The sequence below is a fragment of the Crinia signifera genome, chromosome 7 (assembly GCF_055691185.1).
Source record: "Crinia signifera chromosome 7, ASM5569118v1, whole genome shotgun sequence".
NCBI lineage: Eukaryota > Metazoa > Chordata > Amphibia > Anura > Myobatrachidae > Crinia > Crinia signifera.
Genome location: NC_139223.1, coordinates 90,388,802 through 90,403,567, shown reverse-complemented (window position 1 = coordinate 90,403,567; position 14,766 = coordinate 90,388,802). Strand labels below are relative to the sequence as shown.

The 14,766-nt window shown below is 39.8% G+C and overlaps 25 non-coding genes and 2 pseudogenes across 25 annotated transcripts; all 27 read right to left on the bottom strand.

Annotated features, from left to right (window-relative positions):
- Positions 1–320: 320 nt before the first annotated feature.
- On the bottom strand, positions 321–439 carry LOC146023866 (5S ribosomal RNA). Its single transcript, XR_014453267.1, has one exon. It is a non-coding gene; the product is annotated as a 5S ribosomal RNA (ribosomal RNA).
- Positions 440–784: 345 nt separating this feature from the next.
- LOC146021413 (5S ribosomal RNA) lies at positions 785–903 on the bottom strand. The gene has a single exon (XR_014450900.1). It is a non-coding gene; the product is annotated as a 5S ribosomal RNA (ribosomal RNA).
- Positions 904–1,245: 342 nt separating this feature from the next.
- On the bottom strand, positions 1,246–1,364 carry LOC146023324 (5S ribosomal RNA). The gene has a single exon (XR_014452746.1). It is a non-coding gene; the product is annotated as a 5S ribosomal RNA (ribosomal RNA).
- A 343-nt stretch (positions 1,365–1,707) lies between these two features.
- LOC146024243 (5S ribosomal RNA) lies at positions 1,708–1,826 on the bottom strand. Its single transcript, XR_014453631.1, has one exon. It is a non-coding gene; the product is annotated as a 5S ribosomal RNA (ribosomal RNA).
- A 346-nt stretch (positions 1,827–2,172) lies between these two features.
- LOC146024327 (5S ribosomal RNA) lies at positions 2,173–2,291 on the bottom strand. Its single transcript, XR_014453712.1, has one exon. It is a non-coding gene; the product is annotated as a 5S ribosomal RNA (ribosomal RNA).
- Positions 2,292–2,633: 342 nt separating this feature from the next.
- LOC146024667 (5S ribosomal RNA) lies at positions 2,634–2,752 on the bottom strand (annotated as a pseudogene).
- Positions 2,753–3,094: 342 nt separating this feature from the next.
- On the bottom strand, positions 3,095–3,213 carry LOC146024997 (5S ribosomal RNA; annotated as a pseudogene).
- Positions 3,214–3,555: 342 nt separating this feature from the next.
- On the bottom strand, positions 3,556–3,674 carry LOC146021658 (5S ribosomal RNA). The gene has a single exon (XR_014451135.1). It is a non-coding gene; the product is annotated as a 5S ribosomal RNA (ribosomal RNA).
- A 1,682-nt stretch (positions 3,675–5,356) lies between these two features.
- On the bottom strand, positions 5,357–5,475 carry LOC146022566 (5S ribosomal RNA). Its single transcript, XR_014452016.1, has one exon. It is a non-coding gene; the product is annotated as a 5S ribosomal RNA (ribosomal RNA).
- Positions 5,476–5,820: 345 nt separating this feature from the next.
- On the bottom strand, positions 5,821–5,939 carry LOC146023124 (5S ribosomal RNA). The gene has a single exon (XR_014452552.1). It is a non-coding gene; the product is annotated as a 5S ribosomal RNA (ribosomal RNA).
- A 344-nt stretch (positions 5,940–6,283) lies between these two features.
- On the bottom strand, positions 6,284–6,402 carry LOC146025441 (5S ribosomal RNA). The gene has a single exon (XR_014454139.1). It is a non-coding gene; the product is annotated as a 5S ribosomal RNA (ribosomal RNA).
- Positions 6,403–6,747: 345 nt separating this feature from the next.
- On the bottom strand, positions 6,748–6,866 carry LOC146023253 (5S ribosomal RNA). Its single transcript, XR_014452676.1, has one exon. It is a non-coding gene; the product is annotated as a 5S ribosomal RNA (ribosomal RNA).
- A 345-nt stretch (positions 6,867–7,211) lies between these two features.
- On the bottom strand, positions 7,212–7,330 carry LOC146021673 (5S ribosomal RNA). The gene has a single exon (XR_014451150.1). It is a non-coding gene; the product is annotated as a 5S ribosomal RNA (ribosomal RNA).
- Positions 7,331–7,674: 344 nt separating this feature from the next.
- Positions 7,675–7,793, bottom strand: LOC146024216 (5S ribosomal RNA). Its single transcript, XR_014453605.1, has one exon. It is a non-coding gene; the product is annotated as a 5S ribosomal RNA (ribosomal RNA).
- A 344-nt stretch (positions 7,794–8,137) lies between these two features.
- Positions 8,138–8,256, bottom strand: LOC146021435 (5S ribosomal RNA). The gene has a single exon (XR_014450922.1). It is a non-coding gene; the product is annotated as a 5S ribosomal RNA (ribosomal RNA).
- A 342-nt stretch (positions 8,257–8,598) lies between these two features.
- Positions 8,599–8,717, bottom strand: LOC146024217 (5S ribosomal RNA). The gene has a single exon (XR_014453606.1). It is a non-coding gene; the product is annotated as a 5S ribosomal RNA (ribosomal RNA).
- A 342-nt stretch (positions 8,718–9,059) lies between these two features.
- On the bottom strand, positions 9,060–9,178 carry LOC146022565 (5S ribosomal RNA). The gene has a single exon (XR_014452015.1). It is a non-coding gene; the product is annotated as a 5S ribosomal RNA (ribosomal RNA).
- Positions 9,179–9,476: 298 nt separating this feature from the next.
- LOC146023686 (5S ribosomal RNA) lies at positions 9,477–9,595 on the bottom strand. Its single transcript, XR_014453095.1, has one exon. It is a non-coding gene; the product is annotated as a 5S ribosomal RNA (ribosomal RNA).
- A 342-nt stretch (positions 9,596–9,937) lies between these two features.
- Positions 9,938–10,056, bottom strand: LOC146022563 (5S ribosomal RNA). The gene has a single exon (XR_014452013.1). It is a non-coding gene; the product is annotated as a 5S ribosomal RNA (ribosomal RNA).
- A 344-nt stretch (positions 10,057–10,400) lies between these two features.
- LOC146025439 (5S ribosomal RNA) lies at positions 10,401–10,519 on the bottom strand. The gene has a single exon (XR_014454137.1). It is a non-coding gene; the product is annotated as a 5S ribosomal RNA (ribosomal RNA).
- A 683-nt stretch (positions 10,520–11,202) lies between these two features.
- Positions 11,203–11,321, bottom strand: LOC146023096 (5S ribosomal RNA). The gene has a single exon (XR_014452525.1). It is a non-coding gene; the product is annotated as a 5S ribosomal RNA (ribosomal RNA).
- A 345-nt stretch (positions 11,322–11,666) lies between these two features.
- On the bottom strand, positions 11,667–11,785 carry LOC146023951 (5S ribosomal RNA). Its single transcript, XR_014453350.1, has one exon. It is a non-coding gene; the product is annotated as a 5S ribosomal RNA (ribosomal RNA).
- Positions 11,786–12,127: 342 nt separating this feature from the next.
- On the bottom strand, positions 12,128–12,246 carry LOC146023114 (5S ribosomal RNA). The gene has a single exon (XR_014452542.1). It is a non-coding gene; the product is annotated as a 5S ribosomal RNA (ribosomal RNA).
- Positions 12,247–12,592: 346 nt separating this feature from the next.
- LOC146023730 (5S ribosomal RNA) lies at positions 12,593–12,711 on the bottom strand. Its single transcript, XR_014453137.1, has one exon. It is a non-coding gene; the product is annotated as a 5S ribosomal RNA (ribosomal RNA).
- A 343-nt stretch (positions 12,712–13,054) lies between these two features.
- Positions 13,055–13,173, bottom strand: LOC146024129 (5S ribosomal RNA). Its single transcript, XR_014453520.1, has one exon. It is a non-coding gene; the product is annotated as a 5S ribosomal RNA (ribosomal RNA).
- Positions 13,174–13,514: 341 nt separating this feature from the next.
- Positions 13,515–13,633, bottom strand: LOC146024192 (5S ribosomal RNA). Its single transcript, XR_014453582.1, has one exon. It is a non-coding gene; the product is annotated as a 5S ribosomal RNA (ribosomal RNA).
- A 344-nt stretch (positions 13,634–13,977) lies between these two features.
- Positions 13,978–14,096, bottom strand: LOC146025438 (5S ribosomal RNA). The gene has a single exon (XR_014454136.1). It is a non-coding gene; the product is annotated as a 5S ribosomal RNA (ribosomal RNA).
- Between the last annotated feature and the right edge of the window lie 670 nt (positions 14,097–14,766).

The window sequence follows — 14,766 nt, the reverse complement described above, 5'->3', positions numbered from 1 at the left end:
TTCTACTTCTATAACCAGGTAAGCTAAAAAAAAAGTTTCCTAACTGTTTTGGCTTACTGAAAAAAATCATGTGTTGATAATGTAAAAAGACCTACAGGAAATGATATAAGCAGGTGGTCTCAAATTAAACTACTAAAGAGGCTCAACACTGTTTAGCTGCCAAAAGCAGTTGGAATTGGGCCTAAACAGTGTGGTAAGTTTTTATGTGATGGATATTGTGTCTGTTTGACCTCTCCCAAATGTCTGTATTGGCAATAAAAAGAAAAAGTTTCCAATTTAAATAGCTAGAGAATAAAAACAATTTGCCAGTAATGGGAAAAAACCTACAGTACCTCGTGTTCACATGTGGTCCCCCACCCAAGTACTAACTAGGCCCATCACTGCTTAACTTCCAAGATCAGACGAGATTGGGCGTATCCAATGTGGTATGACTGTAGGTGAGATACAAGCACTTTTTTGCACTCTTCTACTTCTATAACCAGGTAAGCTAATAAAAAAGTTTCCTAACTGTTTTGGCTTACTGAAAAAAATCATGTGTTGATAATTTAAAAAGACCTACAGGACATGATATAAGCAGGTGGTCCCAAATTAAACTACTAAAGAGGCTCAACACTGTTTAGCTGCCAAAAGCAGTTGGGATTGGGCCTAAACAGTGTGGTAAGTTTTTAGGTGATGGCTATTGTGTCTGTTTGACCTCTTCCAAATGTCTGTATTGGCAATAAAAAGAAAAAGTTTCCAATTTGAATAGCTAGAGAATAAAAACAATTTGCCAGTAATGGGAAAAAACCTACAACACCTGGTGTTCCCATGTGGTCCCCCACCCAAGTACTAACCAGGCCCATCACTGCTTAGCTTCCAAGATCAGACGAGATTGGGTGTATCCAATGTGGTATGACTGTAGGTGAGATACAGGCACTTTTTTGCACTCTTCTACTTCTATAACCAGGTAAGCTAATAAAAAAGTTTCCTAACTGTTTTGGCTTACTGAAAAAAATCATATGTTGATAATGTAAAAAGACCTACAGGACATGATATAAGCAGGTGGTCCCAAATTAAACTACTAAAGAGGCTCAACACTGTTTAGCTGCCAAAAGCAGTTGGGATTGGGCCTAAACAGTGTGGTAAGTTTTTAGGTGATGGCTATTGTGTCTGTTTGACCTCTTCCAAATGTCTGTACTGGCAATAAAAAAAAGTTTCCAATTTGAATAGCTAGAGAATAAAAACAATTTGCCAGTAATGGGAAAAAACCTACCGCACCTGGTGTTCCCATGTGATCACCCACCCAAGTACTAACCAGGCCCATCACTGCTTAGCTTCCAAGATCAGACGAGATTGGGCGTATCCAATGTGGTATGGCTGTAGGTGAGAAACAGGCACTTTTTTGCACTCTTCTACTTCTATAACCAGGTAAGCTAATAAAAAAGTTTCCTAACTGTTTTGGCTTACTGAAAAAAATCATGTGTTGATAATGTAAAAAGACCTACAGGACATGATATAAGCAGGTGGTCTCAAATTAAACTACTTAAGAGGCTCAACACTGTTTAGCTGCCAAAAGCAGTTGGGATTGGGCCTAAACAGTGTGGTAAGTTTTTAGGTGATGGCTATTGTGTCTGTTTGACCTCTTCCAAATGTCTGTACTGGCAACAACAAAAAAGTTTCCAATTTAAATAGCTAGAGAATAAAAACAATTTGCCAGTAATGGTAAAAAACCTACAGCACCTGGTGTTCCCATGTGGTCACCCACCCAAGTACTAACCAGGCCCATCACTGCTTAGCTTCCAAGATCAGACGAGATTGGGCGTATCCAATGTGGTATGGCTGTAGGTGAGATACAGGCACTTTTTTGCACTCTTCTACTTCTATAACCAGGTAAGCTAAAAAAAAAGTTTCCTAACTGTTTTGGCTTACTGAAAAAAATCATGTGTTGATAATGTAAAAAGACCTACAGGACATGATATAAGCAGGTGGTCCCAAATTAAACTACTAAAGAGGCTCAACACTGTTTAGCTGCCAAAAGCAGTTGGGATTGGGCCTAAACAGTGTGGTAAGTTTTTAGGTGATGGCTATTGTGTCTGTTTGACCTCTCCCAAATGTCTGTATTGGCAATAAAAAAAAAAAAGTTTCCAATTTATATAGCTAGAGAATAAAAACAATTTGCCAGTAATGGGAAAAAACCTACAGTACCTGGTGTTTACATGTGGTCACCCACCCAAGTACTAACCAGGCCCATCATTGCTTAACTTCCAAGATTAGACGAGATTGGGCGTATCCAATGGGGTATGACTGTAGGTGAGATACAGGCACTTTTTTGCACTCTTCTACTTCTATAACCAGGTAAGCTAATAAAAAAGTTTCCTAACTGTTTTGGCTTACTGAAAAAAATCATGTGTTGATAATGTAAAAAGACCTACAGGACATGATATAAGCAGGTGGTCCCAAATTAAACTACTAAAGAGGCTCAACACTGTTTAGCTGCCAAAAGCAGTTGGGATTGGGCCTAAACAGTGTGGTAAGTTTTTAGGTGATGGCTATTGTGTCTGTTTGACCTCTTCCAAATGTCTGTACTGGCAATAAAAAAAAGTTTCCAATTTGAATAGCTAGAGAATAAAAACAATTTGCCAGTAATGGGAAAAAACCTACAGCACCTGGTGTTCCCATGTGGTCACCCACCCACATACTAACCAGGCCCATCACTGCTTAGCTTCCAAGATCATACAAGATTGGGCGTATCCAATGTGGTATGGCTGTAGGTGAGATACAGGCACTTTTTTGCCCTCTTCTACTTCTATAACCAGGTAAGCTAATCAAAAAGTTTCCTAACTGTTTTGGCTTACTGAAAAAAATCATGTGTTGATAATGTAAAAAGACCTACAGGACATGATATAAGCATGTGGTCTCAAATTAAACTACTAAAGAGGCTCAACACTGTTTAGCTTCCAAAAGCAGTTGGAATTGGGCCTAAACAGTGTGGTAAGTTTTTAGGTGATGGCTATTGTGTCTGTTTGACCTCTTCCAAATGTCTGTACTGGCAATAAAAAAAAGTTTCCAATTTAAATAGCTAGAGAATAAAAACAATTTGCCAGTAATGGTAAAAAACCTACAGCACCTGCTGTTCCCATGTGGTCACCCACCCAAGTACTAACCAGGCCCATCACTGCATAGCTTCCAATATCAGTCGAGATTGGGCGTATCCAATGTGGTATGGCTGTAGGTGAGATGCAGGCACTTTTTTGCACTCTTCTACTTCTATAACCAGGTAAGCTAAAAAAAAAGTTTCCTAACTGTTTTGGCTTACTGAAAAAAATCATGTGTTGATAATGTAAAAAGACCTACAGGACATGATATAAGCAGGTGGTCCCAAATTAAACTACTAAAGAGGCTCAACACTATTTAGCTGCCAAAAGCAGTTGGGATTGGGCCTAAACAGTGTGGTAAGTTTTTAGGTGATGGCTATTGTGTCTGTTTGACCTCTTCCAAATGTCTGTACTGGCAATAAAAAAAAGTTTCCAATTTGAATAGCTAGAGAATAAAAACAATTTGCCAGTAATGGGAAAAAACCTACCGCACCTGGTGTTCCCATGTGGTCACCCACCCAAGTACTAACCAGGCCCATCACTGCTTAGCTTCCAAGATCAGACGAGATTGGGCGTATCCAATGTGGTATGGCTGTAGGTGAGATACAGGCACTTTTTTGCACTCTTCTACTTCTATAACCAGGTAAGCTAATAAAAAAGTTTCCTAACTGTTTTGGCTTACTGAAAAAAATCATGTGTTGATAATGTAAAAAGACCTACAGGACATGATATAAGCAGGTGGTCTCAAATTAAACTACTTAAGAGGCTCAACACTGTTTAGCTGCCAAAAGCAGTTGGGATTGGGCCTAAACAGTGTGGTAAGTTTTTAGGTGATGGCTATTGTGTCTGTTTGACCTCTTCCAAATGTCTGTACTGGCAATAAAAAAAAGTTTCCAATTTGAATAGCTAGAGAATAAAAACAATTTGCCAGTAATGGGAAAAAACCTACAGCACCTGGTGTTCCCATGTGGTCACCCACCCAAGTACTAACCAGGCCCATCACTCAGGGCTGTCTTAACAGCAGTGTGGGCCCCTGGGCAAAGCAATGCACTGGGGCCCTTACCCATTCTCCCCTCCTAGGGGTGAAGGGTGCTATCAGCAGCAGCTTTGATGTCCCACGGGTGGCAGTGGGTTCTCTATCTTCCATTCAACGTGTAGGACCTGGAGCAGTAACTTCTGCTAATTACTCCTTTACTGCACAGGTGGTGGGAGGGAGAACACTAACGTGTGGAAGGGGGCACTGAGCTGAATGAAGGGTCCCTTGTAAAAGAATTCCAGGAAGGTAGGAAGTGTTTTATACGCAGGGGAGGGTTGGATACTGGAGTGGGCTTAATATTCTTCATTTTCCGGTGGAAGGGCAGCTTGTTTGACTGCAGATATCGCCATTATCTGTTAATATATTTCTTAACCTTTAATAGTATAAAAACCTATAGTCCCAACTTTCAGGAGGTGCTGGGAACTTGGGGATCAGAGATCAGGAGCCAGAGCAATCCATTGACAAAAATATAAAACTGTACACCAGATGTTTGGAGCTGGAGCAGGGACTGGCTGCTGGAAGGCTGATATCTCTGGTTCTGGGCATGATAGAGACAAGCCGCTAGTGTCAACAGAAAGGGGAGAGTCCCGGTTTTTGGAATACATGCTGAGAAAATCTCAAGGTCAGAGAGAACCTGATAAATATGACTGGGAATAGCAATTAACAGGGTTGGATGTGGACTGCTGCTTTGAAGTTGGATATCTCCAGTTTCCCAGTGCCGATTTTTTTAATTCTGGTATCCCTGGAAAAAGGGGATCCTCAGCTATCAGTATAGGGCCCTTATACACCTGGGGCCCCTGGGCAAGTGCCCATTAAGCCCATACGAAAAAACGGCCCTGCCATCACTGCTTAGCTTCCAAGATCAGACGAGATTGGGCGTATCCAATGTGGTATGGCTGTAGGTGAGATACAGGCACTTTTTTGCCCTCTTCTACTTCTATAACCAGGTAAGCTAATCAAAAAGTTTCCTAACTGTTTTGGCTTACTGAAAAAAATCATGTGTTGATAATGTAAAAAGACCTACAGGACATGATATAAGCATGTGGTCTCAAATTAAACTACTAAAGAGGCTCAACACTGTTTAGCTGCCAAAAGCAGTTGGAATTGGGCCTAAACAGTGTGGTAAGTTTTTAGGTGATGGCTATTGTGTCTGTTTGACCTCTTCCAAATGTCTGTACTGGCAATAAAAAAAAGTTTCCAATTTAAATAGCTAGAGAATAAAAACAATTTGCCAGTAATGGTAAAAAACCTACAGCACCTGGTGTTCCCATGTGGTCACCCACCCAAGTACTAACCAGGCCCATCACTGCATAGCTTCCAAGATCAGACGAGATTGGGCGTATCCAATGTGGTATGGCTGTAGGTGAGATACAGGCACTTTTTTGCACTCTTCTACTTCTATAACCAGGTAAGCTAAAAAAAAAGTTTCCTAACTGTTTTGGCTTACTGAAAAAAATCATGTGTTGATAATGTAAAAAGACCTACAGGACATGATATAAGCAGGTGTTCTCAAATTAAACTACTAAAGAGGCTCAACACTGTTTAGCTGCCAAAAGCAGTTGGGATTGGGCCTAAACAGTGTGGTAAGTTTTTAGGTGATGGCTATTGTGTCTGTTTGACCTCTTCCAAATGTCTGTACTGGCAATAAAAAGAAAAAGTTTCCAATTTAAATAGCTAGAGAATAAAAACAATTTGCCAGTAATGGGAAAAAACCTACAGCACCTGGTGTTCCCATGTGGTCACCCACCCAAGTACTAACCAGGCCCATCACTGCTTAGCTTCCAAGATCAGACGAGATTAGGCTTATTCAATGTGGTATGGCTGTAGGTAAGATACAGGCACTTTTTTGCCCTCTTCTACTTCTATAACCAGGTAAGCTAATCAAAAAGTTTCCTAACTGTTTTGGCTTACTGAAAAAAATCATGTGTTGATAATGTAAAAAGACCTACAGGACATGATATAAGCATGTGGTCTCAAATTAAACTACTAAAGAGGCTCAACACTGTTTAGCTACCAAAAGCAGTTGGAATTGGGCCTAAACAGTGTGGTAAGTTTTTAGGCGATGGCTATTGTGTCTGTTTGACCTCTCCCAAATGTCTGTATTGGCAATAAAAAGAAAAAGTTTCCAATTTAAATAGCTAGAGAATAAAAACAATTTGCCAGTAATGGGAAAAACCTACAGCACCTGGTGTTCCCATGTGGTCTCCCACCCAAGTACTAAACAGGCCCAACACTGCTTAGCTTCCAAGATCAGACGAGATTGGGTGTGTCCAATGTGGTATGGCTGTAGATGAGATACAGGCACTTTTTTGCCCTCTTCTACTTCCATAACCAGGTAAGCTAATAAAAAAGTTTCCTAACTGTTTTGGCTTACTGAAAAAAATCATGTGTTGGTAATGTAAAAAGACGTACGGGACATAATATTAGCAGGTGGTCTCAAATTAAACTACTAAAGAGGCTCAACACTGTTTAGCTGCCAAAAGCAGTTGGAATTGGGCCTAAACAGTGTGGTAAGTTTTTATGTGATGGCTATTGTGTCTGTTTGACCTCTCCCAAATGTCTGTATTGGCAATAAAAAGAAAAAGTTTCCAATTTAAATAGCTAGAGAATAAAAACAATTTGCCAGTAATGGGAAAAAACCTACAGCACCTGGTGTTCCCATGTGGTCTCCCACCCAAGTACTAAACAGGCCCAACACTGCTTAGCTTCCAAGATCAGACGAGATTGGGCCTATCCAATGTGGTATGGCTGTAGGTGAGATACAGGCACTTTTTTGCACTCTTCTACTTCTATAACCAGGTAAGCTAATAAAAAAGTTTTCTAACTGTTTTGGCTTACTGAAAAAAATCATGTGTTGATAATGTAAAAAGACCTACAGGACATGATATAAGCAGGTGGTCTCAAATTAAACTACTAAAGAGGCTCAACACTGTTTAGCTGCCAAAAGCAGTTGGAATTGGGCCTAAACACTGTGGTAAGTTTTTAGGTGATAGCTATTGTGTCTGTTTGACCTCTTCCAAATGTCTGTACTGGCAATAAAAAGAAAAAGTTTCCAATTTAAATAGCTAGAGAATAAAAACAATTTGCCAGTAATGGTAAAAAACCTACAGCACCTGGTGTTCCCATATGGTCACCCACCCAAGTACTAACCAGGCCCATCACTGCTTAGCTTCCAAGATCAGACGAGATTGGGCGTATCCAATGCAGTATGGCTGTAGGTGAGATACAGGCACTTTTTTGCACTATTCTACTTCTATAACCAGGTAAGCTAAAAAAAAAGTTTCCTAACTGTTTTGGCTTACTGAAAAAAATCATGTGTTGATAATGTAAAAAGACCTACAGGACATGATATAAGCAGGTGGTCTCAAATTAAACTACTAAAGAGGCTCAACACTATTTAGCTGCCAAAAGCAGTTGGAATTGGGCCGAAACATTGTGGTAAGTCTTTAGGTGACGGATATTGTGTCTGTTTGACCTCTCCCAAATGTGTGTATTGGCAATAAAAAGAAAAAGTTTCCAATTTAAATAGCTAGAGAATAAAAACAATTTGCCAGTAATGGGAAAACCTTACAGCACCTGGTGTTCCCATGTGGTCACCCACCCAAGTACTAACTAGGCCCATCACTGCTTAGCTTCCAAGATCAGACGAGATTGGGTGTGTCCAATGTGGTATGGCTGTAGATGAGATACAGGCACTTTTTTGCACTCTTCTACTTCTATAACCAGGTAAGCTAATAAAAAAGTTTCCTAACTGTTTTGGCTTACTGAAAAAAATCATGTGTTGATAATGTAAAAAGACCTACAGGACATGATATAAGCAGGTGGTCTCAAATTAAACTACTAAAGAGGCTCAACACTGTTTAGCTGCCAAAAGCAGTTGGAATTGGGCCTAAACACTGTGGTAAGTTTTTAGGTGATAGCTATTGTGTCTGTTTGACCTCTTCCAAATGTCTGTACTGGCAATAAAAAGAAAAAGTTTCCAATTTAAATAGCTAGAGAATAAAAACAATTTGCCAGTAATGGGAAAAAGCTACAGCACCTGGTGTTCCCATGTGGTCTCCCACCCAAGTACTAAACAGGCCCAACACTGCTTAGCTTCCAAGATCAGACGAGATTGGGTGTGTCCAATGTGGTATGGCTGTAGATGAGATACAGGCACTTTTTTGCCCTCTTCTACTTCCATAACCAGGTAAGCTAATAAAAAAGTTTCCTAACTGTTTTGGCTTACTGAAAAAAATCATGTGTTGGTAATGTAAAAAGACGTACAGGACATAATATTAGCAGGTGGTCTCAAATTAAACTGCTAAAGAGGCTCAACACTGTTTAGCTGCCAAAAGCAGTTGGAATTGGGCCTAAACAGTGTGGCAAGTTTTTAGGTGATGGCTATTGTCTCTGTTTGACCTCTTCCAAATGTCTGTACTGGCAATAAAAAAAAATTTCCAATTTGAATAGCTAGAGAATAAAAACAATTTGCCAGTAATGGGAAAAAACCTACAGCACCTGGTGTTCCCATGTGGTCACCCACCCAAGTACTAACCAGGCCCATCACTGCGTAGCTTCCAAGATCAGACGAGATTGGGCATATCCAATGTGGTATGGCTGTATGTGAGATACAGGCACTTTTTTGCCCTCTTCTACTTCTATAACCAGGTAAGCTAATCAAAAAGTTTCCTAACTGTTTTGGCTTACTGAAAAAAATCATGTGTTGATAATGTAAAAAGACCTACAGGACATGATATAAGCATGTGGTCTCAAATTAAAATACTAAAGAGGCTCAACACTGTTTAGCTGCCAAAAGCAGTTGGAATTGGGCCTAAACAGTGTGGTAAGTTTTTAGGTGATGGCTATTGTGTCTGTTTGACCTCTTCCAAATGTCTGTACTGGCAATAAAAAAAAGTTTCCAATTTAAATAGCTAGAGAATAAAAACAATTTGCCAGTAATGGTAAAAAACCTACAGCACCTGGTGTTCCCATGTGGTCACCCACCCAAGTACTAACCAGGCCCATCACTGCATAGCTTCCAAGATCAGACGAGATTGGGCGTATCCAATGTGGTATGGCTGTAGGTGAGATACAGGCACTTTTTTGCACTCTTCTACTTCTATAACCAGGTAAGCTAAAAAAAAAGTTTCCTAACTGTTTTGGCTTACTGAAAAAAATCATGTGTTGATAATGTAAAAAGACCTACAGGACATGATATAAGCATGTGGTAAGTTTTTAGGTGATGGGCCTAAACAGTGTGGTAAGTTTTTAGGTGATGGCTATTGTGTCTGTTTGACCTCTTCCAAATGTCTGTACTGGCAATAAAAAAAAGTTTCCAATTTAAATAGCTAGAGAATAAAAACAATTTGCCAGTAATGGTAAAAAACCTACAGCACCTGGTGTTCCCATGTGGTCACCCACCCAAGTACTAACCAGGCCCATCACTGCATAGCATCCAAGATCAGACGAGATTGGGCGTATCCAATGTGGTATGGCTGTAGGTGAGATACAGGCACTTTTTTGCACTCTTCTACTTCTATAACCAGGTAAGCTAAAAAAAAAGTTTCCTAACTGTTTTGGCTTACTGAAAAAAATCATGTGTTGATAATGTAAAAAGACCTACAGGACATGATATAAGCAGGTGGTCTCAAATTAAACTACTAAAGAGGTTTAACACTGTTTAGCTGCCAAAAGCAGTTGGGATTGGGCCTAAACAGTGTGGTAAGTTTTTAGGTGATGGCTATTGTGTCTGTTTGACCTCTTCCAAATGTCTGTACTGGCAATAAAAAAAAGTTTCCAATTTAAATAGCTAGAGAATAAAAACAATTTGCCACTAATGGTAAAAAACCTACAGCACCTGGTGTTCCCATGTGGTCACCCACCCAAGTACTAACCAGGCCCATCACTGCATAGCTTCCAAGATCAGACGAGATTGGGCGTATCCAATGTGGTATGGCTGTAGGTGAGATACAGGCACTTTTTTGCACTCTTCTACTTCTATAACCAGGTAAGCTAAAAAAAAAGTTTCCTAACTGTTTTGGCTTACTGAAAAAAATCATGTGTTGATAATGTAAAAAGACCTACAGGACATGATATAAGCATGTGGTCTTCAATTAAAATACTAAAGAGGCTCAACACTGTTTAGCTGCCAAAAGCAGTTGGAATTGGGCCTAAACAGTGTGGTAAGTTTTTAGGTGATGGCTATTGTGTCTGTTTGACCTCTCCCAAATGTCTGTATTGGCAATAAAAAGAAAAAGTTTCCAATTTAAATAGCTAGAGAATAAAAACAATTTGCCAGTAATGGGAAAAACCTACAGCACCTGGTGTTCCCATGTGGTCTCCCACCCAAGTACTAAACAGGCCCAACACTGCTTAGCTTCCAAGATCAGACGAGATTGGGTGTGTCCAATGTGGTATGGCTGTAGATGAGATACAGGCACTTTTTTGCCCTCTTCTACTTCCATAACCAGGTAAGCTAATAAAAAAGTTTCCTAACTGTTTTGGCTTACTGAAAAAAATCATGTGTTGGTAATGTAAAAAGACGTACAGGACATAATATTAGCAGGTGGTCTCAAATTAAACTACTAAAGAGGCTCAACACTGTTTAGCTGCCAAAAGCAGTTGGAATTGGGCCTAAACAGTGTGGTAAGTTTTTATGTGATGGCTATTGTGTCTGTTTGACCTCTCCCAAATGTCTGTATTGGCAATAAAAAGAAAAAGTTTCCAATTTAAATAGCTAGAGCAGGGGTTCCCAATCTTTTTTGAATCGCAGCACCCTAGAGTATCAGAATTTTTTTACGGCACCCCTAGGCCCCCCAAAAATGTAGATAAAATATATAAAAATAATTAGATTGTGTTTATATGTGATCCTAATGTTCAGTTATGTGGTAAAAGGCAGGATTTGCTTCTGTATGTACACAGATTTTATGATTGGCAGCCACCAGCCCTGGTTTTGTCCATAAATAATTAACCAAAAATAATTTTAATTGGTCCAGGACCACTAACCCGTGGCACCCCTGCAAGTGTCCCGAGGATCCCCAGGGAGCCGCGGCACACAGTTTGGGAACCCCTGAGCTAGAGAATAAAAACAATTTGCCAGTAATGGGAAAAAACCTACAGCACCTGGTGTTCCCTTGTGGTCCCCCACCCAAGTACTAACCAGGCCCATCACTGCTTAGCTTCCAAGATCAGACGAGATTGGGCGAATCCAATGTGGTATGACTGTAGGTGAGATACATGCACTTTTTTGCACTCTTCTACTTCTATAACCAGGTAAGCTAATAAAAAAAGTTTCCTAACTGTTTTGGCTTACTGAAAAAAATCATGTGTTGATAATGTAAAAAGACCTACAGGACATGATATAAGCAGGTGGTCTCAAATTAAACTACTAAAGAGGCTCAACACTGTTTAGCTGCCAAAAGCAGTTGGAATTGGGCCTAAACACTGTGGTAAGTTTTTAGGTGATAGCTATTGTGTCTGTTTGACCTCTTCCAAATGTCTGTACTGGCAATAAAAAGAAAAAGTTTCCAATTTAAATAGCTAGAGAATAAAAACAATTTGCCAGTAATGGGAAAAGCCTACAGCACCTGGTGTTCCCATGTGGTCTCCCACCCAAGTACTAAAAAGGCCCAACACTGCTTAGCTTCCAAGATCAGACGAGATTGGGTGTGTCCAATGTGGTATGGCTGTAGATGAGATACAGGCACTTTTTTGCCCTCTACTACTTCCATAACCAGGTAAGCTAATAAAAAAGTTTCCTAACTGTTTTGGTTTACTGAAAAAAATCATGTGTTGGTAATGTAAAAAGACGTACAGGACATAATATTAGCAGGTGGTCTCAAATTAAACTACTAAAGAGGCTCAACACTGTTTAGCTGCCAAAAGCAGTTGGAATTGGGCCTAAACAGTGTGGTAAGTTTTTAGGTGATGGCTATTGTGTCTGTTTGACCTCTTCCAAATGTCTGTACTGGCAATAAAAAAAAGTTTCCAATTTAAATAGCTAGAGAATAAAAACAATTTGCCAGTAATGGTAAAAAACCTACAGCACCTGGTGTTCCCCTATGGTCACCCACCCAAGTACTAACCAGGCCCATCACTGCTTAGCTTCCAAGATCAGACGAGATTGGGCGTATCCAATGTAGTATGGCTGTAGGTGAGATACAGGCACTTTTTTGCACTATTCTACTTCTATAACCAGGTAAGCTAAAAAAAAAAGTTTCCTAACTGTTTTGGCTTACTGAAAAAAATCATGTGTTGATAATGTAAAACGACCTACAGGACATGATATAAGCAGGTGGTCTCAAATTAAACTACTAAAGAGGCTCAACACTGTTTAGCTGCCCAAAGCAGTTGGAATTGGGCCTAAACAGTGTGGAAAGTTTTTATGTGATGGCTTTTGTGTCTGTTTGACCTCTCCCAAATGTCTGTATTGGCAATAAAAAGAAAAATTTTCCAATTTAAATAGCTAGAGAATAAAAACAATTTGCCAGTAATGGGAAAAAACCTACAGCACCTGGTGTTCCCATGTGGTCACCCACCCAAGTACTAACCAGGCCCATCACTGTTTAACTTCCAAGATCAGACGACATTGGGCGTATCCAATGTGGTATGACTGTAGGTGAGATACAGGCACTTTTTTTGCACTCTTCTACTTCTATAACCAGGTAAGCTAAGAAAAAAGTTTCCTAACTGTTTTGGCTTACTGAAAAAAATCATGTGTTGATAATGTAAAAAGACCTACAGGACATGATATAAGCAGGTGGTCCCAAATTAAACTACTAAAGAGGCTCAACACTGTTTAGCTGCCAAAAGCAGTTGGGATTGGGCCTAAACAGTGTGGTAAGTTTTTAGGTGATGGCTATTGTGTCTGTTTGAACTCTTCCAAATGTCTGTACTGGCAATAAAAAAAAGTTTCCAATTTAAATAGCTAGAGAATAAAAACAATTTGCCAGTAATGGTAAAAAACCTACAGCACCTGGTGTTCCCATGTGGTCACCCACCCAAGTACTAACCAGGCCCATCACTGCTTAGCTTCCAAGATCAGACGAGATTGGGCGTATCCAATGTGGTATGGCTGTAGGTGAGATACAGGCACTTTTTTGCACTCTTCTACTTCTATAACCAGGTAAGCTAAAAAAAAAGTTTCCTAACTGTTTTGGCTTACTGAAAAAAATCATGTGTTGATAATGTAAAAAGACCTACAGGACATGATATAAGCAGGTGGTCTCAAATTAAACTACTAAAGAGGCTCAACACTGTTTAGCTGCCAAAAGCAGTTGGGATTTGGCCTAAACAGTGTGGTAAGTTTTTAGGTGATGGCTATTGTGTCTGTTTGACCTCTTCCAAATGTCTGTACTGGCAATAAAAAAAGTTTCCAATTCAAATAGCTAGAGAATAAAAACAATTTGCCAGTAATGGGAAAAAACCTACAGCACCTGGTGTTCCCATGTGGTCACCCACCCAAGTACTAACCAGGCCCATCACTGCTTAGCTTCCAAGATCAGACGAGATTAGGCTTATTCAATGTGGTATGGCTGTGGGTAAGATACAGGCACTTTTTTGCCCTCTTCTACTTCTATAACCAGGTAAGCTAATCAAAAAGTTTCCTAACTGTTTTGGCTTACTGAAAAAAATCATGTGTTGATAATGTAAAAAGACCTACAGGACATGATATAAGCATGTGGTCTCAAATTAAACTACTAAAGAGGCTCAACACTGTTTAGCTGCCAAAAGCAGTTGGAATTGGGCCTAAACAGTGTGGTAAGTTTTTAGGTGATGGCTATTGTGTCTGTTTGACCTCTCCCAAATGTCTGTATTGGCAATAAAAAGAAAAAGTTTCCAATTTAAATAGCTAGAGAATAAAAACAATTTGCCAGTAATGGGAAAAACCTACAGCACCTGGTGTTCCCATGTGGTCTCCCACCCAAGTACTAAACAGGCCCAACACTGCTTAGCTTCCAAGATCAGACGAGATTGGGTGTGTCCAATGTGGTATGGCTGTAGATGAGATACAGGCACTTTTTTGCCCTCTTCTACTTCCATAACCAGGTAAGCTAATAAAAAAGTTTCCTAACTGTTTTGGCTTACTGAAAAAAATCATGTGTTGGTAATGTAAAAAGACGTACAGGACATAATATTAGCAGGTGGTCTCAAATTAAACTACTAAAGAGGCTCAACACTGTTTAGCTGCCAAAAGCAGTTGGAATTGGGCCTAAACAGTGTGGTAAGTTTTTATGTGATGGCTATTGTGTCTGTTTGACCTCTCCCAAATGTCTGTATTGGCAATAAAAAGAAAAAGTTTCCAATTTAAATAGCTAGAGCAGGGGTTCCCAATCTTTTTTGAATCGCAGCACCCTAGAGTATCAGAATTTTTTTACGGCACCCCTAGGCCCCCCAAAAATGTAGATAAAATATATAAAAATAATTAGATTGTGTTTATATGTGATCCTAATGTACAGTTATGTGGTAAAAGGCAGGATTTGCTTCTGTATGTACACAGATTTTATGATTGGCAGCCACCAGCACTGGTTTTGTCCATAAATAATTAACCAAAAATAATTTTAATTGGTCCAGGACCACTAACCCGTGGCACCCCTGCAAGTGTCCCGAGGATCCCCAGGGAGCCGCGGCACACAGTTTGGGAACCCCTGAGCTAGAGAATAAAAACAATTTGCC